This window comes from Theropithecus gelada, chromosome 20 (assembly GCF_003255815.1).
Source record: "Theropithecus gelada isolate Dixy chromosome 20, Tgel_1.0, whole genome shotgun sequence".
NCBI lineage: Eukaryota > Metazoa > Chordata > Mammalia > Primates > Cercopithecidae > Theropithecus > Theropithecus gelada.
In genome coordinates this window covers 14,054,242-14,079,431 of record NC_037688.1, presented here as the reverse complement: position 1 = coordinate 14,079,431, position 25,190 = coordinate 14,054,242, and the positions used below count along the sequence as shown (strand labels likewise).

General features: G+C 36.2%; 2 long non-coding RNA genes across 2 annotated transcripts in view; both read left to right on the top strand.

Annotated features, from left to right (window-relative positions):
• The window catches only part of LOC112614139, a 98,410-nt gene that overhangs the window by 3,325 nt on the left and 69,895 nt on the right, over nt 1–25,190 (top strand). The window contains exon 2 of the long non-coding RNA XR_003117043.1: nt 80–177. This is a non-coding gene — a long non-coding RNA (uncharacterized LOC112614139). The remainder of the gene's footprint in view (nt 1–79; nt 178–25,190) is intronic.
• Nucleotides 1,459–4,025, top strand: LOC112614141. The gene is made up of 2 exons (XR_003117045.1): nt 1,459–1,816; nt 3,589–4,025. It is a non-coding gene; the product is annotated as an uncharacterized LOC112614141 (long non-coding RNA).

The window sequence follows — 25,190 nt, the reverse complement described above, 5'->3', positions numbered from 1 at the left end:
ATTATTATTATTACTATTATTATTATTACTATTATTATTATTATTATTATTTGAGATGGAGTGCCACTCTGTTGCCCAGACTGGAGTGCAGTGGTGCGATCTTGGCTCACAGGAACTTCTGCCTCCCAGGTTCAAGTGATTCTCATGCCCCAGCCTCATGAGTAGCTGGGATTACAGGTGAGCGCCACCATGCCCAGCTACTTTTTTTTTGTATTTTAGGTAGAGACAGGGTTTTACCATGTTGGCCAGGCTGGTCTCCAACTCCTGACCTCAAGTGATTCGCCAGCCTCAGCTTCCCAAAGTGCTGGGATTATAGGCGTGAGCCAATGCGTGCAGTGAATTAGGCATTTTAGGGAGAATGGTAGGTCACTAGAAATTTTGGATTTCTGCACTAAGTGTTTCTGTTATAACTCACAATCCAACTTAGTGGTGAATATGATTTAGAAGAATGTCTGGTTTTGGCTAATAGATGACTTCTTTTTTTTTCCCAGTTTGTATCTGGCATTAATGAGGGAAGGTGCTGATCAATTTTTTTATGTACCTAAAAGACGAGCCCTCTATTCAGCATTTCCGTAACTCATATTTGTGCACATCTCTCAGACCTACCAGAGTGGTGGTTCTCAAACGTTGTGCACAAGAATTACCCAAGATGCTTTTTAAAGAGCAGATTTCTGGGTTTAATCCCTAGAATTTCTGAATCAATAAGTCTGAGGCGAAGGTTAGGAATCTTCATTTTTACATTCATACCTTCTCCCCAAGTACTCAGGTACTTTGGGAAAACATTAGTAGACTGTAAACTCCTTTTAGGGGACAAAGTTGTCTTATTACCCCAAAGATCAAGGATGGCCCACTGCCCACAGGTCATCAGTTTCAATATTTGTTAACTAAATTCACCAGTCAGTAGGCAAGAGTTAAATCAGACAATATAACAAAGCTCTTCCCACCTCTGAGACTTTTTAATTTTTTTACTGGAATTTTTTTTTACTTGATTATTCTAGAAAATGCTTAAGATTAGATGAGTTCTAAAAGATAATAGCTTGTCTTCAAGTAAGGTTCTGAAAAATGAAATGATACGGATTTTAAACAAACGAATGGGAGATTTATTGGCCCATGCCAGCTTGTGAGAAGAGTGTTTGCCAGATGTTTTTGACATTCCCATCAGAAAATTTTTTGCTCAATTTTGTGTCCCATTTTGTTATTTTGTAGATTTCATGAAAAAATTAGTTTTCTTCTTTATAATTTTAGGGATAAGAGATGTCATAAGAAGAAATACAGGTTTTGTGTACTTTTAAGTGAAGGGATTTTCATGAAGGAGCAGATTAAGGTTTATAGGTAATTGAATTGAGCTCTTAAGTTATTGAAGTCCATTATGTGGTCACGGTTGACAACATAATTTGTTGAGTGTTCTTTGATGGTTCAAGAACCCCAAAGACGGTGTGCTTTGTGATTTTTTTTTTCAATTTAGGATAGCTAGAGAATCCCACAGGGATGCCTTTGGCTTGAATAGAGTGGAAAGTTGGAGGGGGCCAGGACTAGTGCTTTCACATTGACAATAAAATGGACCAAGAGCTGAAATTGAGGTCGGAAGCTTGGCTTAATATGAAAGCGTTACCTAAAGTCATGGGTTCCAACTGGAATTTTCTTGGAAAACTTTTCATTAGAAACTAAGATTCTTACTTGTTTTGATGGAAATAATAGTCCTTTTCAACCTACCTGGGCTGGAGTTGACAGATAAGATTAGCAGGAACATATTTGTAAAATATTTATTTAATACTTATTATATCCTCCAGAAGACAGGAGCTTTCCTGACACAAAGGTTACTTGCATTATTTATCATATTTTCTGTCTTCATAGAGCCTTGCACACATGCAGCTCAAACACATTTTAGACATTATCTCATTAGTCTTCTGTAAGCTTTAAGGTCCAAAGTCTTATTACTGCCTTGCTTTTTACAGATAGAACTATTTTTGTTTGTTCCTGTCAGTTATATTTGTGAAAGCAAAAAGTAGGTGAATTTTATGTGAATCCAGTTAAAACCAATTGAATTGGCTATAATAAGTATAATTGGGGGAGGAGAGGCTATCAATTAGTTCAAATTTAGAAGTGCGTTGAGAGTGTTTGGCCAGACTAGACTGAATTAATTTTGTGACCTGTCTGCATTCTCTAAAGTACATGTGGTTTGAGGTGTTCCCAAAGTCTGCCAAGTACCAAGATCGAGGCGTTCCAGTCGTATAACATGGTTCTTTAGATGAGCTGACATTTAGGCATGTTATCTATTCTCCAAAGGCCTGCAAAGCCCTGACCTCTGTGGCAGAGAAAAACATTTTTATGAAATTCCTATGTGTGTGATGGAGCACATCTATAAAACTAAAAGAGGACAATTCAGTGAGAGATACATTTTCAACCAGGCACCTATCTCGTAGGACTTTTACCTAGAATCATTTAGAAGTTGAAGTAAAAAGAAATGAACTGTATCGATTTTCCTCTCAAGTAGTCCCTGAAGTCCACTGTCTTTCCCCCGGCCATTGTAGTCATTGGAGAGGTCTAAGAGGAAAGAACTCTGAATTAGTTACATCCAATATAAATGAAAAACAGCATTGTTTCTAATGACTACAGAGATGACATATACAGGTCTTAATAAAAACACTGAAAGCAATGACTTTGAAATTAATGAGGTCGATGCCCAAAGGCAATCATAAAAAAAAAATCAGTGGTGGGATTGAGAGGTGGGGTGAATGAGGCAATGAAAGAAGAAGGGTAGATTTGGAGATTGGTAACTTTGATCATTCTTTTTTTGATTCTGTAACCTCTGCTTCTGTTCTAGGAAGGAAGTGATACCAATCATTTTGTTCCTTTTCTTGCCTCCCCTGCCTCTGCTCTATTCATATACTTGGCTTTATCCCCCCATAAACATTTCCACAGCAAGAAATAGTGATAAGAATGATATTTTTACTATAATTATCTTCATTTATTTAATTCATGAGTGTCTTCCATATTTATTGTATGCTTACCATGTGCCAGACACTATGTTAGATGGTGGGAATATACTGTTGAATAAACACACATGGTCCTCTGCCATCATGCAGAGGCATATGGTCTCAGACTTGTGAATTGTAATAATCTCTCATATATTATTTAATTAAATCCTTTTAACAGCTATTTCAAATAGCCAGGATTTCTGTTTTTCATTGCATGCACAATGAAATTAAGCTTAGAGGAGTTCAAGTGATTTACCTAAGATCACATAGCTCATAAATGGAATAATCAGGATGGACACCTTAATTTTCTGAATTCCAAGACAGTGCTCTTTCTGCCACATCATGCCACTTCCCAAAGATCCAAGGTTCATCTCAGTTGCTTTTTTAAATAGCACAGGCACCAATTATGCTATTCATATTTTAGTGGGCTTTTACTTTACTCAGTAATCCTTCTTCTACTTTGTTGGATATTATTGGTCATCATAATGAACTTTACCCAAGAAACGTACAATCCCATGATATCTATTCCAATAAATCATTCCTAGCTCTTACAACAGAATAGATTATCTTTGTAGTGCATATTTATCAGAATATTCTCCGTATTTTGCAGCATCCGCTCCCTCAAAGGTGAAAACCAGAAATTGGCAGTAGATAATATACAACTATTAAATATGTTGTGAAGCTTCAGTTTCAATAGGTTTGGACAAATAATAAATGAAAGTAATTTTCAAAACTGAAGGGAAGTAATACCAAGAAAGGCAGCAGAGTGAAAAGAACACTGGACAGAAAGAAGAGACAAAACTTTTAGTCTCTGGCCAACTTTGGGAGACTTAATTCACTTTCCAGGCCTCAGTTTCCTCAATCAAGAAATTGGATTTTAGGCACCTTTTATCCATAATTCTAAATCCAAGTTGCGAGGACAGAGAACCTGGAGGACTGACATTGGGGAGACTACAGAATCCAGAGCTCCAGAGGGCAAAGCAAGAAAACGTTACAAATATATTTATTCAATCCTTGAATCTGAATATATCTGTTCCACTGTCAAAATGATTCCCTTTACTTTTTTCCTCCCTTTAAGTCAAGCATGAATTTTTCATATTTTGTATGGTGTTTGCTTTAGAAATATAACACCTTGTAAACGTAACAAGCCAATAGTATGAAAAGACTATGGATTGACTTTGATTTTCGCACTTAGAAGTGACACCACTCCTAGATATACTGGAATTTTTAGCCTGTCATGAAAGGTTTCTGCAGATAGCCCTGTGTCCTTTTCAGCACAGCAGGCAGATAATGGCTCCTAATCATCACCCAATTGATTTTGACAATATTTCTTTGTGAGTGAGTAGGATGATTGGGGAACATCCCAGGGGGCTGGGAAAGTATAGCTAAGGGAGTCACATAAGTCCAGGAGTGAGACAGCCAGTGGTAACTAAAGGGGCAGATGAACTTAACAAGGGATTTACCTTTTCTCACAGCCTCCACTAGATCTTTGCACTCCTGCCTTCCCTGTGATTTTCTCTGGTATGGCTCTAACAGTTCTCCTGATTCTTCACTTCCTACCAATCACTCAACTATCTAATATTAGTTGCTATTACTTGCTGAAAGGGTGTCATTGAGGGGATGGCGGAATTCAGCATGATGCTTTCATAACCTTAGAGATACCAGTGGCTCTAAGCATGAGGAACCAAGGATTTATGAATTTATCCAATTGTCAGTTAAAAATTAAGGTTTTTAGAAATCGGTGGAGAGGATATCGGAACTCCAATCAAATAACATAGAAGAATACATCTTTGCTCTTCATTGAAAGTCTGGTTCATGGGCTGGGTATGGTGGCTCATGCCTATAATCCCAGCACTCTGGGAGGCCAAGGTAGATGGATCACCTGAGGTCAGGACTTTAAGACCATCCTGGCCAACATGTTGAAACCCCATCTCTACTAAAAAAAATACAAAAAACATTTAGCTGGGCATGGTGGCAGGCGCCTGTAATCCCAGCTACTCTGGAGGCTGAGGCAGGATAATTGCTTGAACCCGGGAGGCAGAGGTTGCAGTGAGCTGAGATCACACCATTGCACTCCAGCCTGGTGACAAGAGCAAGACGTCATCTTAAGGAAATAAAAGACAGTCTGGTTCATGAATGTATATTTATATGTTTTAGGTTAAAACAAAATGTTCAATGTATGTATATAAAAAACTTTAAAAGTTTTTTCTTTTCCTTTTTTTTTTTTTTTTTTTTTTGAGTCAGGATCTCACTCTATTGCCCTGGCTGGAGAGCCAGTGGTGCGATCTTGCCTCCCTGCAACCTCCACCTTCTGACTCAAGTGATCCTCCCGCCTCAGGCCCCCAAAGTAGCTGGGGTCGCAGGGGCAAGCCACCACGCCAGACTAATTTTTGTTATTTTTTGTAGAGACAGGGTTTCACCATATTGCTTAGGCTGCTCTCGAACTCCTGAGTTCAAACAATCCACCCGCCTTGGCCTCCCAAATACTAGGATTACAGGTGTGAGCCACTGTACCCAGTCGAAAAAGGCTTTTTTTTTTTTTTTTTTTTTTAAACTACAAAAGTAATCTGCTATTTTAAAGAAAATCAGAATTGCACAGAGAACATCTGGGTTCCCTGGCCTAGAGGACTAAGCTGAGACATTTCAGAATTTCTTAAGGGTGAAGATAACTTGCTGTTGGCTCCAGAATCTAGCTCCAGCTGCCTCCTACCTCCTTTAGGGAGCTACTCTATTTAGGAATCAACTTCTTTTACATCTTACTACTATCATTGTAACTACTTTGGAAAACTACCATCACTCCTGTGACAACATCCTGAGGCTTACATCTTAAACAGAATTCAGGTAGGGCATGGGAAGTTGAGCCAGGTAGGTCTTTTCTAGGCTTTTCAGCAGGGCCACTTAGCTCCCTAGGGCAGGCTAACCCTTGGCACGGGTTCTGGACTAATCCAGGCCATAAGCAAGAAAATCCAAACGCTTCTGGGTGGTTGAGCATCACATCAGTCTCTGTGCTGATCCTTTTTGAGCTTACCCTGGCCCTACGGAGTAGGCAATTGCCTTGGTGCTTGTGACTAGTTCTAGTAATAAGCCTCTTTTAGATTCTGTGTGTCTGCCTTTGACCCTGCTTTTAGATTGGGGTTCTACCTTGATTCCTTCAACCTCATTGAAATTAGAAGCCAATTCCTAAACCAAAGTCTGCATGACTAGATTCTTATTACAAGCTGCTGTATCTCTGATGCCGATCATCTGTCTTTTTGGGAACTTTGCCTGTTGTCAATGCCTGACTCCCTACACGTCTCTTTACTTTTGGATATCTGCCTGTTGACATCATGGTGCCTTCCTCTCCCCTCTATAATAACCTACAATAATCCTTTGCTTACTATCAGACTCCCTTCACACCATGATTAAGTCCTAACAGACGTCTATAGCATGAATCCCACATATTCGGATTTTGGGTGCCTACACATTTGGAGTTTTGGTGCCTGTCATATGAACCTGCTATCTTGCCTAGTCCCAGTGGGATTGCCTATAGTCATTCTCAAACCTTAATGTTCATAAAAATCCCCAAATGTGCTTATTAAAAATGCAGGTTCCTGGGTTCCATCCTTAGATGTTGTGATTCAGTAACTTTGAAGTAGGCCTTAGAAATCTGCATTTGAACATGTCCCTCCAGATAATTTTGAGATACCTTGGGAAAACCACATTTTGAGAAACCTAGTCTCTGGAGCTTGATCCTTATCAGGGCCATTCCATCCCCAGCCAAACTTGATTTTGACAGATCATGGGAAAACTACTTTTCCATGAGAAATTTCTGAATATCATAATATTGCTACATTTTAGAATATTATTTTGTTCGTATTTTTCTGCTCACTGGATTGGGGAAACTTTATAGAGGTTATAATGCCCAGCTAGATGCACTCTGGCTAGTAGTTCATTCAAGTACATCAGAATTTTAAGAGTTCAGATTTTGCCTCGTGATTTGGGCCCTGCTGTCTCTAAGATAAAGATAACATAGTGACTTAGAAATGCATGAATCAGTGATATCTCCATCAGTGGCCTATATTTTAGGACAATGGAGGAAGGTGTCTTCTTCCTCTTGGATCTGGATTCATGCTTAAATATTGACTTCATCAATGTGCCTATGTATGCCATTTTAGGTGTAACATATAGTCATGTATATATAGATATAAAGAGAAAGGAACTCTGGAGACAGGAGGAGCCCAACTATAACTGCTCTTTGTTGTAGGGTGGTGGCTTATGTGAGGCCTACCCTGACTTGGATGCAATAGTCCTCAGATTCAGATTAAACATTTTTGGAAGGAATACTTCGAAGAGCATGTTATAGACTTCCTTTTATATTACATCAAGTGTGTCATAAGGTACCCCCTGTGGTTTGGAAAAATTCTCAGCCATTTGCAGCCCATGGGAGCCATCAAGAAAACCAGGGGAAGTCTTCTGTTTCTTGTCAAGATGGAATAAGAGTTACTGCCTGTTTATCTGCCATCCCATCTGAAACAGCTATAAGAAAGAACAGGCAAAATACATGAAATAATGGTTTTCAAGATCCTGGACATCAGGCAAGGAATAACAGTGATTCCTGACAGACAGGAAACAAATGAAGTGCCCTCATGATTACCACAGCTTACTACCTTGAGGGATTTTTTTTAGGTTGTGGTGCAGAAAGGAGGAAGCCAGGTAAAGCTTAGCAGACTCCATGGGTTGAAGAGATTGAGCTGGGAGTCTGGGAAAACCAAGGAAGCTAGAGTTCTTAGGACAAAGTACTGGAGAGAAGAAAGCTGCACACAGAACTCCAAAGATCTGCAGAGAATCTTTTGAGCATTCCAATTAATAATTGGCACGTGCATATGAGGAAACTGTTAAAGACTGGGGAAATAACCATCAAAGAGAGTTAGGGGGAACAGTGACAGTACTTACACAGGTCTAATAATAGTGCCTATTTCTGTCAGCCAGACCAAAACGTCTCCTAATTTATAAAGTATTGGAGAGAGTGCTCAAAAGGGTCTTGCTTCAGTTGTGGGGAATAATTAGTTTCAGACTAAATGTTATTATACATTGGTCTTGCCTCACAAGCAAGATTCAAAATGATCAAATTATTTCCAAAGAGTTTAACCATGTCCTAAAACAAAACTCAGGAATATTTTTTAAAATATGAAAATATCCAGCAGCCAAAAAGGCAACATTCATAATGACTGGATCAAAATAAATATTTCTGGGCATGCAGAAAACCAAGAAAATCTGACCCACATTAAGAAAAGTAATCCATTCATCTAAAAACTGATGCAGATGTTAGAATTAGAAGACAAAGATATTAAAAGTTATTAGATCGAGACCATCCTGGCTGACACGGTGAAACCCCGTCTCTACTAAAAAATACAAAAAACTAGCCGGGCGAGGTGGCGGGCGCCTGTAGTCCCAGCTACTCGGGAGGCTGAGGCAGGAGAATGGCATGAACCTGGGAGGCAGAGCTTGTAGTGAGCTGAGATCCGGCAACTGCACTCCAGCCTGGGCGGCAGAGCGAGACTCCGTCTCAAAAAAAAAAAAAAAAAAAAAGTTATTATAACTGCATTATATCTGTGAGTAGAGACTGCAAATAAATTTTTATAAGAGACCCAAATTAAACATCTAGAGACAAAAACTATAATGTCTGAGATAAAAAATAAACTAGATGGTGTCAATAGCACATTAGATATTAAAGAAAAAAAAGATTAATGACCCTGATGGCATAGAAATACAAACTATCCAGAATGAATACGCAGAGAAAAAATAAAATTTTAAATTAGGCAGACATGAATTATATCAGTAGTTACATTAAATGTAAATGGATTAAATATGCAAAGTAAAAGGCAGAGATTTGCAGAATGGATTAAAAAATAATTCAACTATATGCTGTCTACAAGAGCACACTTTAGATTCAGAGATACAAATCTGCTGAAACTAGAAGGATGAGGAAAAAGGAACCATGCAAACAGTAACCAAAAGAGGTAAAGGAGCTGTACTAATATCAGACAAAACAGGTTTTAAGACACAAGTTTTTACTAAAGACAAAGAGGGACATTTTATAATGATAAAAGGAAGATATAACAGTTGGACATATAATAATTGTAAAAATATATGCACATAACAACAGAGCCCCCAAGATATATGAAGCAAAAACTGACAGAATTGAAGGGAAAAATAATTCAATAAAAATAGACTTCTGTATCCCACTCTCAATCATGGATAGCATCAATATATAGAAGATTAAAAAGGAAATAGAAAACTTGAACAATATATAAGTCAACTAGGCCTAACAGACATCTATAGAACTCTCCACCCAACAACAGTGGAATACACATTCTTCTCAAGCTGACATGAAATACTGTTCAGGCTAGACCAGTGCTAGGGCACAAAATAAGCCTCAATAAATTTAAAAGGATTGAAATCAACAAAGTGTATCTCTTTCCACAATGGGATTAAATTAAAAACTAATAACAGAAAGAAATTTGGGAAATTCACCAATATATAAAAAATAACACACTCCTAAATAATCAGTGGACTGTGGAAGAAATGACTGGAGAAATTAGAAAATACAATGAAATAAGTGAAAATATAAATACAATATGCCAAAACCAGTAGAATTCAGCTAAAGCAGTGACTATAGATGCCTGTATTATATTATATATAGCTGTAAATGCCTATATTAAATAAGAAAAAAATAGTCAATATTCTAATCTTCATCATAGAAAAGGTGAAGTGAAGGGCAGACTAAGCCCAAAGTAAGCAGATGATGGAAATAATAAGGTTAGAGAGGAAATAAGTGAAATACAGAATGGAAAAACAATAGTGAAAATTAATGAAACCAAAAGTTTGTTCTTCAAAACCATCGACAAAATAGATAAAATTTTAGCTTTTCTGACCAGGGGGAAATAAAAGAGAAAATTTAAATTACTAAACCTGAAATGAAAGAGAAAACATTACTACTAACCTTAATGTTAGTAAAACAATGTCATTAAATTTCATAACATTACATAATTAAAACATTAAATGTCATAACATTACTATGAACTTAATGTTAATAAAACTCTAAAACTAACCTTAGCAAAATAAAAAGATTATAAATGAATAATTGAATGCCAAAAATTAGCTTAGATGAAATGAATAAACAACTGAAAGTGACTCAAGAAATAAAAGATCTGAATAGACTTATAACAAATAAAGAGATTGAATTAGTAATCTAAAATTTTCCACAGAGAGAGGCTTAGACCCAAAAGCCTTCACTGGTGAATTCTTCCAAACATTCAGAGAATCAGTTCCAGATTTAATATTGTTAAGATGTCAATACTACTTAAAAGAGCTACAGATTTGATGCAATCCCTATCAAAATCCTAATGACAATTTTTACAGAAATAGAAAAACTCCACCTAAAATTCATATGGAATCTCAAGGATCCCTGATTAGCCAAACAATCTTGAAAAAGAACAAAGCTGGAGAACTCACACTTCCTGATTTCAAAACTTATGCCAAAGCTACAGTGAGCAAACAGTGTGGTACTGGTATCAAGACAGCTGTATAGACAATGGAAGAGATTAGGGAGCCTGAGAATAAACCCTCACATATATGGTCAAATGATTTTGACAAGGATGCCAAGACTGTTTAATAGGGGGGAAAAAGTCTTTTCAGCAAATGGTGCTGGGAAAACTGGATATTTACATGCAAAAGAATGAAGTTGGACCTTTATCTAAAACCATACGAAAATTAACTCAAAATGAATCAAATGCCTAAATTTAAGATCTAAAACTGTAAAACTCTTACAAGAAAACAGGGCAAACCTTCATGATATTGGACGTAGCTATGTTTTCTTGGATATGACACCAAACACTCAGGCTACAAAACAAAAAGTAGACAAATGGGATCTCATTAATTTTTTTAAAAAATTGTTCATCGAAAGACAATATCAACAGAGTAAAAAGGCAACCCATAAAATGGGAGAAAATATTTGTAAATCATATATCTCATAAGGCATTAATATCCAGAATATGTAGAGAACTCCTAAAACTCAACAAGAAGACTTAAATAGGCATTTCTTCAAAGAAGATATACAAATGGCTGGTAAACACATGAAAAGATGCTCATTATCACTACTCACTGGGGATATGCAAATAAGAACTGCAGCGAAATACCACCTCACATTCATAAAGATGGCTACTATTAAAAGAAAAACAAGTATTGCTGAGGTTGGGAAATAATTGGAACCTTATGTACTTTTGATGGGAATGTAAAATGGTACAGCTACTGTGGAAAACAGTATGACAGTTTCATAAAAAAGTGAAAATAGGATTAACATATGACCCAGCAATTCAGTTTCTCAACATAGACCCAAAAGAATGGAAAGGGTCTTAAAGAGATGTGTATACACCTAAGATCATAGTAGCATTGTTCACAATAGCTAAAACGTGGAAGCAACTCAAGTATCCATTGATGGATGAATGGATAAGCACAATGTGGTATATACATTGAATGGAATATTATTTAGCCTTAAACAGGAATGAAATTCTTACATATGCTACAGTATGGATGAACCTTGAGGACATTATGGTAAATTAAATAAGCTAGTCACAAAAATACAAATTCTCTGTTTACACTGTATGGGGTAAATAGAGTAGTCAGAATCATAGAGCAAAATCATAGGGACAGAGAGGAGAATGGTGGTTGCCAGGAGCCAGGGAGAGTGGGGAATGGGCAGTTACTGTTTAATGGATATAGAGTTTCAGTTTTACAAGATGAAAATAGATTATCTGATGGTGATGATGATTGCTCAACATTATGAATGCATTTAATACACTGAACCATACACTTAAAATTGTTAAGATAATAAATTTTATGTTATATGTATTTTACCACAATAAAAAATTGGGAAAAATCAATTTTAACCTTTCTCAAACTCTCAAAATATAAAACAGGAAGAAACACTTCCCAACTTAATCTATGTCACCAGAAAACCAAAATCAGACAATGACATCATAAGAAGACCTCAAGCCCATATTCCTCATGAATATAGACACAAAATTTTTCAACAAGATGTTAGAAAAGAAATCCAGCCATGTATAAAAGGGATACACAGTGATCAAGTGGGATTTGGTCAAATGATGCAGAAAAGGCGTTTCACAAAATCCAACAATTCTTTTTCTGCATCAGTTGAAATGATTGTGTGATTTTTGTTCTTTTTTCTATTACGATAGCATATTACATTGATTTTCAGATATTAAACCAACTTTGTATTCCTGGGATAAATCTCACTTGATCTTAGTGTATCCTTTTTATATAAGAGAGCTAGTGTCCAACATGATGACTATAGTTGGTAACAATGTATTATATACTTGAAAATGGCTAAGATAGTGGATTTTAAGTGTGCTCATCACACTAAAAATGGGAAGTATGTGAGGTAATGCATATTAATTAGCTTGATTTCGCCATTCCACGAAATATGTGTTTTAAAACATCATGTTGTACACCATAAATTTATATAATTTTTACCAATTGAAAAAAGTAGCTAGAAAAAGAAATGCAAGACTAATACATTCAAAACTACAAAATTTGACCAGCCACAGTGGCTCACGCCTTAATCCCAGAACTTTAGAAGGCTGAGGTGGGAGGATTGCTTGAACCTAAGAGTTGAGACCAGCCTGGGCAACATATTGAGACCCTGTCTCTGCAAAAATATTTAAAAATTAGCCAGATGTGGTAGCACATGCCTGAAGTCCCAGCTACTTGGGAGGCTGAGGTAGGAGGACTGCGTGAGCCAGTGAGGTCAAGGCTAAGTGACCCCTGATCATGTCACTGCACTCCAGCCTGGGTAACAGAGAAGACTCTGTCTCAAAAACAAAAAAAACACAAAATATTGTTGACATAAATTAAAGGGGATCCAAATAATTGAAAAGACATCTCACGTTAATGGGTTAGAAGACTTAACTAATAATGTTAACAAAGCAATATTCCGCACATTGATCTACAGATTCAGTGCAATTTCTATCAAATCTCAGCTGGCTTTAAAAAAAGTATCGGGCTGATCCTAAAATTCATGTGACAATGTAAGGGACTCAGAATGGACAAAACAATACTGAAAAAGAAGAACAAAGTTGAGGATTCACACTTCCTGATTTTAAAATGTACTCTGAAGCTAAAGTAATGAAGCCAGTGTAATACTGGCACAAGGAAAGATATTTAGAGATATAGATAGATGATTGCTCAACATTATGAATGCATTTAATCAATGGCATGGAATTAAGAGTCCAGAAAGAAATCCTTACTTTTATGGTCAATTGATTTTTGACAAGGGTATCAAGACAATCAAACAGATAAAAAAAAAATAGTCTAGATTCCTACATTTTAAGGCATCAATTGGACCTCTACCTCACACCAAATGCTGAAATTATTTTATCTCCAAATTGATCATAGACCTAAATTTAAGAGCTAAAACTAAAGAAAAAAGAAATCTCATAAGAAACCATAGGAATAAATCTTCCTGTTATTGGACCAATTGGTTTCTTAGATACAACACAATAAATACAAGTGACAAAAGAAAAATAGGTAAGTTGGACTTCATCAAAATTAAAATCTTCATGCTTTAAAGGACACCATCAAGAAAGTAAAAAGACAACTCACAGATTGGAAAAGTTTTTTATATTATTATTATACTTTAAGTTCTATGGTACATGTGCACAATGTGCAGGTTTGTTACATAGGTATACATGTGCCATGTTGGTTTGCTGCAACCATCAACTCATCATTTACATTAGGTATTTTTTCTAATGCTATCCCTCCTCCAGCCCCCAACTCCCCAAGAGGCCCTGGTGTGTGATGTTCCCTGCCTTGTGTCCAAGGGTACTTGTTCAATTCCCATCTATGAGTGAGGACATGTGGTGTATGGTTTTCTGTCCTTGTGATAGTTTGCTCAGAATAATGGTTTCCAGCTTCATCTATGTTCCCGCAAAGGACATGAACTCATCCTTTTTTATGGCTGCATAATATTCCATGGTGTATATGTGCCACATTTTCTTAATCCAGTCTATCATTGATGGACATTTGGGTTGGTTCCAAGTCTTTGCTGTTGTGAATAATGCCACAATAAACATACGTGTGCATGTGTCTTTATAGTAGCATGATTTATAATCCTTTGGGTATATACCCAGTAATGGGATCATTGGGTCAAATGGTATTTCTAGTTCTAGATCCTTGAGGAATTGCCACACTGTCTTTCACAGTGGTTCAACTAATTTACACTCCCACCAACAGTGTAAAGGCGTTCCTATTGGGAGAAAATATTTTAAAATTATGTACCTGTTGCGGGACTTGTATCCAGAATATATAAAGAACTTGTATAACTCAATAATAAAAAGACAAATAGCTCAATTTAAAAAATGGAGAAAGGGTCTGAATAGACATTTCCCCAGAGAAGATATACATATAGCCAGTAATGACCTATAAAGGTGCTCAACATTCTTAGTAAGGAAATGCAAACCAAGACCACGGTGAAATACCAATTTACACTTACTAGAATGGCTATTATAAAAAGGACAGACAATTATAAGTTCTGTTAAGGATGTGGAGAAACTGGAACCCTCATCAATTGCTGGTAGGAATATGAAATGATACTGCCTACCAGCAAACTGGAAAACAGTTTGATATTTCCTCAAAAAATTAAATATACCTTACAGTACAACAATTCCACTTGTAATTGTAAACCCAATAAAAATGAAAACATATGTCCACATAAAAATTTAATCTTCTTAGCAGCATTATTCATAAGCCAAAAAGTAGATACCACCCAAATGTCCATCAGTTGATGAACTGATGAATAAAATGTGACATATCCATTCCATACGATGAAATATTATCCAGAAGAAATGAAGTACTGATAAATACTACAACATGGATAAACCTTGAAAACATGCTAAGTGAAAGAAGCTAGGCACAAAAGACTAGGTATTATATAATTCCATTGATATAAAATGTCCAGAATAGGGAAATCTATAAAAACAAAGTAAATTAGTGGTTACCCAGAATGGGAAAAGGGGAGGATGAGGGAGTTTCTGTTAGTGGGTGTGGTAGGCAGAAGAGTAGTCCCCAAAGATGTCCACATTTTAATTCTAGAACCTGTGAATGTGTTACCTTACATGACAAAAAGAACTTTACAGATGTGATCAAGTGTACAGGTCTTGAGATGAAATGATTATCTTGAATTATCCACTTGAATATTTAATCACATGAATCCTTCAAACTAGAAAACCTCTCCCAGGTTTGGTCAGAGAGAGAAATGTTAATAATTAGATACAGTGTTTCTGGCTTTGCAGATGCAGGAAGGGGGGTCATCAGCCCAGAAATGTGGGTGCCTTCTAGAAACTAGGAAAGGCAAAGAAATGAGTCTTTCTAAACAGCCTCCAGAAAGGAATGCAGCCTTGCAGACACTTTGGTATTTGCCCAGTGGGACCATTTCAGACTTCTGACTCTAGAAGTCTAAGATAATACATTTTTATTGCTTTAGCGACTAAGTTTGCAGTAATTTGTTGTGGTATCCATGGAAAACTAATGAAATAAGTATGGGATTTCTCAGTGTTGAAAACATTCTAAAATTATGTAGTAGTAATGGTTGCATAATTTTCTGAATATGCTAAAAACAATTAATATGTATACTTTAACTGAATGAATTTCATGGTATGCGAATTACATCTTGATAAAGCTGCTTAAAAATAAAGAGCAGTGAGGGAAAACTTTAAGCCAGCTAATGTATGTATAATTAGAGTTCACAAAGGGAAATCAGGAAAAAAATAAGGGTCAATAAAGAAATAATAATAAAAATTTTGAATTTTGATGAAAACTACAAATCCATAGATCCAAGGATCATGGTTGCATTAGTCTGTTCTCAAGCTACTAATAAAGACATACCTGAGACTAGTTAATTTATAAAGGAAAGAGGTTTAATTGACTCACAGTTCCACATGGCTGGGGAGGCCTCACAATCATGACAGAAGGCAAATGAGGAGCAAAGTCATGTCTTACATGGCAGCAGGCAAGAGAGAACTCATGCAGGGGAACTCCCTTTCATAAAACAATCGGATCTCATGAGACTTACTATCATGAGCACAGCATGGGAAAGACCCACCTCCATGATTCAATTACTTTTCACCAGGTCCCTGCCGTGACATGTGGGGATTATTACAATTCAAGGTGAGATTTGGGTGGGGACACAGAGCCAACCCATATCAATGGTGAACCCCAATCACAAGAAATTTGAAGAAAACTACACTAAGTGTCATTATAATGAAACTGCTCAAAACCAATGATAAAGAGTAAATCTTACAAACAGCTATGGAATAAGGATGCATTATGTACAGAGAAAAAAGATAAGGATTCATACCAATTTCTCTTTGGAAATGCTACAGATAAGACTGGATCAATATCTGAAAAATACCAAAAGAAAAATACTATCAACCTAGAATTCTATACCCAGAGAAAATCTCTCTCAAAAATCTAGACAAAATAATCACTTTTTCACACATAGAAGACAGAATTATTTATCGACATTAGACCTACACTACTAGAAATTCTAAAGAAAGTCTTTCAGGCAGAAGTAAAATAGCACCAGTGGAAATAGGTACCTACCGAAAGAAATAACACCAGAAATGACAACTACGTTTCTTATTATTGAAACCTCTTTAAAAGACAACAAATAATGTTAGGTTAGTGCAAAAGCAATTTCAGTTTTTAGGTTTTGCCATCACTTTTGTTAGTAAAAGCTGCAATTACTTTTGCATCAACCGTATAATATGCTGTGGAGTGAATATTATAAGTAAAATATATGACAAAAATGGAGTTTACAGCATATCATTAGTAAATATATGACCAAAAAATATAGGAGGGGAGAAATGGAAGTATATAATTTAGGGATCTTCTATATAAACTAGTATCACTTGAAGTTACACTGTGATAGGTTAAAGATGTATACTATAAACCCTAAAGCAACTACTAAAATAGCAAAACAAAAGTTATAGATAATAAACAAAGGAGATAAAGTGGAATAATAAGAATAATCCAAAAGTATGCTGAAAAAGCGGAGAAGAGATATAAGAATAGGAAAAATAGCAAACAAATAGCATGATGTTAGACTTATTTAACCATATCAATGGTTAACTTTAAATGCACATGGGATAAACACTCCGATTAAAAGGAAGATATTATCAGATTGAATAAAAAACAATAAAAAATATATGCTGCCTACAAGAAACACAGTTGAGTTTAAAAGTAGAAGGATGAAAAAAGATATACCATGCTAACGCTTATCAAAAGAAAGCTGGAGTGGCTAATATCAGAGAAAGTAAATTTCAGAGCAAAGACTATCACCAAGGATGAAGAATGTAATTTCATAATGATGGAAGGAGAAATTCATCAAGAAGAAATAACAATTCAAACATTTATGCACCTAATTACACAGCCTCAAAATGAATAAAACAAAAACTGCAGAAGTTAAAGGAGAAATCCACAATTATAGTTGGAATGATCAACACTGCTTTCCCAGTGATTCATAAAACAAGTAAATGGAAAATTAGTAAAAATATAAATGACTTGAAAACCACTATCAACTAGACTTCCCTAAATGACATTTATAGAACACCTTACTCATGAGGTACAGAATACATGTTCTTTTCAAGCATATATTCTAGGCCATAAAACACACTTTTACACATTTAAAAATTAAAACAATACAAAGTATATTCTCTAACCACAATGGTATTAAATGAGAAATAAGCAACAGAAAGATGTATGGAAGATCTCCAAATTTTAAAAAACTAAGTAGCATACTTCTAAGTCACTATAATCAAAGAAGAAATCAAACGAGAATGCAGAAAATATTTTGAACTAAATGAAAGTGAAAATATACTAAAATTTGTGAGATGCTGATAAAGCAGTACTTACAGGAAAATTTACAGCATTAAAGAAAGGTCTCAAATCAATAGCCTAACTTTCCATTTTAAGAAACTGGAAGAAGCTAGGTGCAGTCGTGCATGCCTGTAATCTCAGCTACCTAGGAGGCTCAGGAAAGCGGATCACTTGAGCCCAGGAGTTTGAGGCCACCGTGTGATCATGCCTGTGAATAGCCACTGCACTGCAGCCTGGGCAGTACAGTGAGACCCTGTCTCTTTTTTTTTTTTTTTTTTTTGAGACGGAGTCTCGCTCTGTCGCCCAGGCTGGAGTGCTGTGGCCGGATCTCAGCTCACTGCAAGCTCCGCCTCCCGGGTTCCCGCCATTCTCCTGCCTCAGCCTCCCGAGTAGCTGGGACTACAGGGGCCCGCCACCTCGCCTGGCTAGTTTTTTGTGTTTTTTAGTAGAGACGGGGTTTCACCGTGTTAGCCAGGATGGTCTCGATCTCCTGACCTCGTGATCCGCCCGTCTCGGCCTCCCAAAGTGCTGGGATTACAGGCGTGAGCCACCGCGCCCGGCGACCCTGTCTCTTAAAAAAAAAAGGAAAAGAGAAGGAAGAAGAAGAAAGGAGGAGGAGGAAAGAAAGGAAACTGGAGGAGTAAGTGAATCTCAAAGTATGAAAAAGGGAGGAAATAATAACATACCAGAATGTTTCAGAACAGATATCAGTGAAATATTAAACAAAACGGTAGAGAGAAATCAATGAAACAAAAAACTGGTTTTTAAGAAGATAAGTAAAACTGCTAAATCTCTAGCCAGAATGATAAGGAAAAAAATATAAGTCACAAATTACCAATATCAATAATGAGAGAAGTTACACTGCTACAGATCACACTGATATTAATAAGGATAATGAGGGAATATTTTGAATAACTTTATGCCAATAAATTCAACAACTTAGATTAAATGGACAAATTCATTCTAAAAGACTCAAACTAACAAAGCTTACTCGAGAAGAAATAGATAGCCTGAATAATCCTATATTTATTAAAGACATTGAATTTATAGTTAAAAAACTTTCCATGAAGAGAATGACAGGCCCAGGTGACTTCACTGAGAATTCTACTAACCTTTTAAGGAAGAAGTAATAACATTTCTCTTCTAGAAAATTGAAGAGAAGGAAATACTTCTGACTTCATTCTATAAGGCCAGCATTACCCTGATACCAGAATCAGACAAAGACATTATAATAAAAGAAAATTACAGACTAATATTCCTCATGAATATAGATGCAAAAACTCTAAGAAAAAGGAACTCATAGTTCTTTACTAAAAGCAAACCCCAATGCCTCTCTTAATTCATTTGAGGTTTTTGGTAGAAAGCCACATGCATTTATATTTCTACTAAAGTATATACTATAGATATGCATTTTGGTCTTAGATGTTTTTGTAAGAAACTGATTCAGTGTAAGGAAGCACTAGAACATAAAAAAGCCACAAACAGAAATGGCTTTGTCCCCAGGGAGCTTTTTCAGCTGCCTTCACTATGTGTAGATAGGAATCTGGTCATTTCTGCTAATATATCATTTAATTTATTTGACAGTCTGAATAGGATTTAACTTTAAGGTAAACTCAATTCTTTGTTTCTTTTGGCAATCACTTTTATATTTTCTAATATCAGAAGTTATTACCTCACTTAGTCCTAGGATTTTAAATTCCTCTGTGACTATTCTAGACTGTGTGTATATATATATATGTGTGTGTGTATATATATATATTTTTTATTATTCTTTAAGTTCTAGGGTACATGTACACACAGGTGCTGGAGAGGATGTGGAGAAATAGGAGCACTTCTACACTGTTGGTGGGACTGTAAACTAGAATATTTTTAATTTATGATATTTAGACAATATTTTACTTACCTTTGTCTTATTTCTCTCGAACTCTTGTTAAGTTTTATACAAATGAAGGTAAAATAAATATACCATATCTACATTTTAAAATTTATATGGTTTATATTTTATATCTTGCTGAGGACTCAATATATTGAAGAAACTTATTCAGTGCTTTATATTGCCTATGAATTTTTCATAATAATTTTTTTTTTAAGATGGAGTTTCACTCTTGTTGCCCAGGCTGGAGTGCAATGGTGCGATCTCGGCTCACTGCAACCTCTGCCTCCTGGGTTCAAGCGATTCTCCTGCCTCAACTTCCCAAGTAGCTAGGATTACAGGTGTGTGCCACCACACCTGGCTAATTTTTGTGTTTTTAGTAGAGATGGAGTTTCACCATGTTGGCCAGGCTGGTCTTGAACTCCTGACCTCAGGCAACCTGCCCGCCTCAGCCTCCAGAGTGCTGGGATTACAGGCGTGAGCCACCACACTCGGCAATAATCATAATAGATGAATTTTGTTTGTTTGTTTTGAAATGGAGTTTCGCTCTTGTCACCCAGGCTGGAGTACAATGGCGTGATTTTGGCTCACTGCAATCTCTACTTCCCGGGTTCAAGTGATTCTCCTGCCTCAGCCTCCACCATGCCCGGCTAATTTTTTTTTTTTTTTTTTTTACTAGAGGCGGAATTTCACCATGTTGGCCAGGCTGGTCTTGAACTCCTGACATCAGGTGATCCACCCACTTCAGCCTTTAAAAGTGCTGGGATTACAGGCATGAGCCACCACGCCCGGCTGATGATAATCTTTACTCGTAATATTATGAAACAAATATATGTTATTCATATATTGTTTTACTGTAAATATTTTGGTTAACTTTTGAATTTATGCTAGTCTATCATAAATCTTCAACTAACTGTGTTATTTAAAGGATACACACAGTAATATTCTTGATCCAAAGAGGAATAAATGATTTTATTTTGTTATGTTTTAGTCTTCATGTTTGTTTTAACTCTTCTTCCTAATCACATTATATACTTTTAAAAAATAAAGATTCTAGCAACATTGGTAAGTTCCTGCTGATATTGTTGTTTTTTTAATATCACCACTTTTAATTTTGAAACTCATGTAAGTTTCATACTAAATTAACTCACAAAATCATATGGGTTCTATGAAAAATATATTGCAATTTATTGTTGCAAATATAGTATTATTAACACTATTGGTTCAGTAATTATTTAAGATGATGTCATGATTAAACTATGTGTCACTTAAGAGTGAAGCAAAAAGCTGTTTAGTGAGATATAGAAAATTTTATTGTCGTAATTCAGAGTACCTTGATTAGGCATGGAGATAATAAACAAATTAAGCATATAATTGAAGGAAGTGCCACCTTTACATAATAGCTCTGCAAAGATTATATTCAAATAATTATCCTTCACTTATAGGCTAATAAAATAATTAAGATAACAAATATGACCCTAAAACTGTTTCAGAAAATTACTACTATAACAGCAACAAAAATCATCCTATTTACAAACAATAATAAAAATTATTATTACTCCTAGTACCACCGTTTGTTGAGCACTTATTTTGGGCCACTCATTGTATCCATCAGGCAATATATACTTTATTTCATTTAATCCTCACCTCAGTACTATGATTTAAGAGATACTATCCTCATTATACAAATGTGGAGCAGTCCCTCTGTTTTCTTTTGTGGAACCACATGTCCTCTATTGTTTATCCATATGGCTTAGGTAGGGTTACCCCCAACCCCAGATTGCAGAGAGGGCAACGAAGCTGAGGCCTGGCCAATTTAAGAAACTCATCCCACTGGCCACAATGTTTGCTTTAATGGGAACATGACCTAAACTGAGCCAGTGAGGCCTTTCCCAAGTCTGTTTCTGGAACTATTGTTATTTCCAGTAACAAATGGCCTATCCCAGACAAGATTGCAGCAATACACATGGAACAGGATGTGAGATTCAATTGCTAGTATACTTGTACTAATAGCACTTATGCTGTCTGTGTCTCCAAAATTATGGCAGAAGGCTGAAAACATTCATAGGCATGCCTGGGCCCTGCCCCTGTAATTCATGTAGGCTACGTAAAGTAAATGATTACAGTGCTACCTACTTCAGCCTCATACTAAACCCAAATGTCAGTGAAATAATGTTTTTTATATTCAGGGTATATATTTTTTTCTGATACACATTAAAATGAACACATAACTATTAAGAAAGCTTTATCTATGTACCACCTAAAATAATTTCATGTCTTTCAGTGGTCTACATACCATATTTGGGGAAATACTGGACTAGAGAAGATGTCACATTTTCCTGTGTTATTTAGAATGCTGCTTTTATTTGTGCATTTGTGTTTAAAGTCATATCTTTACATTTATAGCATAATACCTCCCTTCAAAAAAAAGTCACTGTGAGCTATTATAGGGCGAAAAAGCACACCTAGAGGAAGGAAGAAACTTCTGGATTGTATTTTTAGCTCATACTTTGAGCCAACATGGATATGAAGCAGTGATGAGGTGGTTCCTTTTTGCACATCTAATGACGTTTTTCTCTTGTAATCTATACCATTTCTCTACTCACCAGTAGCTTGGGCAAAAGGAGGCTACATCCTCAAGACTCCAAGTTAGAATGTCTTTCTCTGACTCTTCCTGTTCAAGTAGAACCTTTTGTTTTTGTTTCCGTTTGTTAATTCTCTTAAACTGAACTCATGAAGTCAGGCCCGTGTCTGTTTTGTTTACTACCAGATCTGCAGCATCATGCCAGTGAGCAGCACAGAGTAGGGGCTCAGTGAATATTTGCTGAATGAATGAATGAGCATTCATATAAGGGTTTGCCAGGTGGGCAGGTCAAATATTGTAATGGCTGACTGAGGCAAGGAATAATTATGAGATGTCTTTAATGTCATATTATCAGTGACAGAATTGGGGCTCGTAAGTACTTTTCCCTTTCACAATGTTGATCCTTGAAATATGTTTATTGAATGAATGAGTTAATGAAAGAACAATCTGTATTGTTCTCTTAAAGACATTCATATTTTATTGGATGTTAAAGGAATATTTTAAAGAGAGACAAACTCCCTTTTTGGCTTAAGGTTGTTGGAAACTAAATGGGGGTGGAGGAGGGGACAAGAGGATAGAATGGGCAGATTTAAAATGAAATGTGTTAAATATCTTAGAAGTAACTAAACATATTATCTATTAATAGTAATTTAATCATAGAATAACAGCGAATGTCTTAAACTAGCTCCAAAATCAGTTTTTGTCTCTGTCGTAAAAATGTGATTAATAAGAAACTCGTCTCATTCTGGAAAATGCTTCTCGTAAGATACGTATTTTGGTACACAATGCACCAAAACATTTGTTTCTATTTACTTTGAAAAAAATCCCCTTCAGAGATAGCATGTAGAGAGCAGCCATCTGTTCAGGATGACACTTTTGAATTGCTGTTTTTCTGAACTCTCCTGACTCTGTAAATGTTAATTTAAAAAATAAGGACTGTTTTCCCCTTTTATCACGTTCATTTATCAACTGTGTCATAAGGATATACTTATATTGTAGTATACATTAATAACAATTAAGTGGCAATTGAATAACAAACTGGAACCCTGGAGTTGCTGAATTCACTTGTTGTTTTTAGTCTGCCATCAGGCTTTGGAAAAGTAATTAAATGTGTCTTACCTTTCCCCAAAATAGCTTTGAATGTTCATGAAATTAGGGGCAACTCAGATGCTGTTTAGCTAGTTAGAATCCTAGTAGTACTGGGCTGAGGTACAGTTGAAGGTGAAGGAAAAGTATGTATGGCAGTGATCTTAACTCCTATACCCACTACTCCAGTTTGACCCCTAAGGCTCTGACACTACACAAGTGGAGGTAGATCCAACTATCGCCCGTAGATCCAACTTAACCAACTAAGCATCTCTTCTGGTTGAAACTGTATTGTCTCAACACTGATACAGAGTTTTAAAGGACTGTCTTCATGTGAATAATCTCACAAAAACCTCAATTCAACCATGGAGGTCAACGAGGCAAGTCTTATTATGCTATCAGTTTTATTTTACTGGTGGCAAAACTGAGGCTCAGACTGACCTCAGTCTGATTTGATTTGATTTGATTTGAGACCATGTAATGATTGGATGGTAAAGGTGGGACCTGAATGCATACATTCTGATCCCTCTTTATATTACATTAATTATTTGATTTATCTGGGAAAAAACAGTATAAGGAGTTAAATGAAGCTATGTATTTCATTTATAGTTGGTAGAGTGTTAACTCCTTTGACTCTCTTGCAAGATTTTGCCTTCAGTTAAAATCCTTTTAATTAAACAAAATGACACCAAACAAAACCATCCTTATAATACATAATATGCATGTGAAGAACAAAAGAACAGCAATCCTGGTTAGAAAAAAATATTTTGTGTTTCATTACAGAGCAATTCTGAGAGCAAATAGAAATGATTATGGGCCAGGCGTGGTGGCTCACTTTCAGAGGCCAACGTGGGCGGATCATGAGGTCAGGACATCGAGGCCATCCTGGCTGACACGGTGAAACCCCATCTCTGCTAAAAATACAAAATAATTAGCTGGGTGTGGTGGCAGGCGCCTGTAGTACCAGCTACTTGGGAGGCTGAGGCAGGAGAATGGTGTGAATCCGGGAGGCAGAGCTTGTAGTGAGCCGAGATTGCACCACTGTACTCCAGCCTGGGCAATAGAGCGAGACTCTATCTCAAAAAAAAAAAAAAAAAAAAGAAATGATTATAAACTGGCCATTTTTCCTGTTACCTTATTTGATGGTATTTCCTTACCCGATCTTCAAGGTCTCCCCATATAAAGAAAGCAGGGTAACATCTGGATTTCAGAGAAAATTAACCACTTGTTAAAGCTGTCCAATTACTCTGTTAGAAGATATCATTACTAAGACATTAAAATGGAAGTACCAGTGCCTCCTTCTTGAGATCCTATTGGAATGAGAACCTTCTGGATTCTATTCTGTAGTGTCGTTTTTGTAACTTTGGACACATTTCTTTTAACCTTTCCCAACTCACCTAAAACATGTCTCATAGAGTTTTATTTTGAGTTTAGAAAGACTGACATTTTTGAATTAAGAGGTGGGATGAATGGAAATGCTATTCCTAAAGAAGCTTGGAGGTAGTGAAATTATTTTATTGTTTTTTTCAACTTTCTTCTCAGGAAGGTCAGGGAGCATTTTAAACAACTGATAAGTAAATGGTGGTTTATTTATTCATTAAAAATTTGTTGAGTATCATGAACCTTCTTCTGCTCCCTGGTGCTGTGCTATCAGACGAGAACTCAACAAAAACTTTATCTCCATTATGGAATGTGAGTGTACAATGGCCATTTGCAAGGATTTTATCTTGCTGTGTTG